The sequence below is a fragment of the Myotis brandtii genome, unplaced genomic scaffold (genome assembly GCF_000412655.1).
Source record: "Myotis brandtii unplaced genomic scaffold, ASM41265v1 scaffold165, whole genome shotgun sequence".
NCBI classification, from domain to species: domain Eukaryota; kingdom Metazoa; phylum Chordata; class Mammalia; order Chiroptera; family Vespertilionidae; genus Myotis; species Myotis brandtii.
The window spans coordinates 2,747,317-2,748,108 of NW_005356042.1; the positions used below are offsets into that span (position 1 = coordinate 2,747,317).

At 35.2% G+C, this 792-nt stretch overlaps 1 long non-coding RNA gene across 1 annotated transcript in view; it reads right to left on the reverse strand.

The window, feature by feature from the left end:
- The window catches only part of LOC106725442, an 18,044-nt gene that overhangs the window by 816 nt on the left and 16,436 nt on the right, over positions 1-792 (reverse strand). The gene's annotated exons all lie outside the window — the stretch shown is intronic.

Genomic DNA, 792 nt, shown 5'->3' on the forward strand with positions numbered 1-792 from the left:
ATATACACACACATACACACACACACACACACACACACACACACACACACACACACCAGATATCCTAAGAAATATAACTCAGGATGAAAACATTAAGGCATTTCAAATTCACTAACCTTATATGTAATCAAGCAAATAAAAGTTAAAACAATGAGATATCAAACAAACAAGATTTAAAAGAGCTAATGATGTCCATTGTTTGCATGGGTGTAGGAAGAGAATATGCATTCACTATTGGTGGGTGTGTGCAATTGTACAGCCTTATAAGGACAATTTGCAGTATCTGTCAAATTTAAATCCCATACACTTTGGTCCAACAATTCCACCATTATGTATTCAGCCTACATACATCTTTACTAGTGCATTACTATGTGAATACTATGCAGTATTTTTAAAGGGAGATTCATATATAATGATATGGACAGACTTTCAAAAACACAATATTAAGTGAAAAAAGTAAGCAGGAAAACAATACATATAATACAGCATGAAGCCCTCTTATTTTTTAAATTACATGACTAAATTATGTATCTACATCTTGTTCATGTTCATACATATGCAAATGCAGACAAAAGTGTGAAGAAAGATTTACACTAAACTGATAACAGTGACTGCCTCTCAGGACTGCAGTAGAATTAGAGGTTTGGAATAAGATGGTAATTTAAACTTTTCCCTCTACACCCTGCTATATTTTGGATTTCTTAAAAGCAAAATATACATATACTAGAGGCCTGGTGCACAAAAATTTGTGCACTCGTGGGGGGGGGGGGGCCCTTTAGCCTGGCCTGGCCC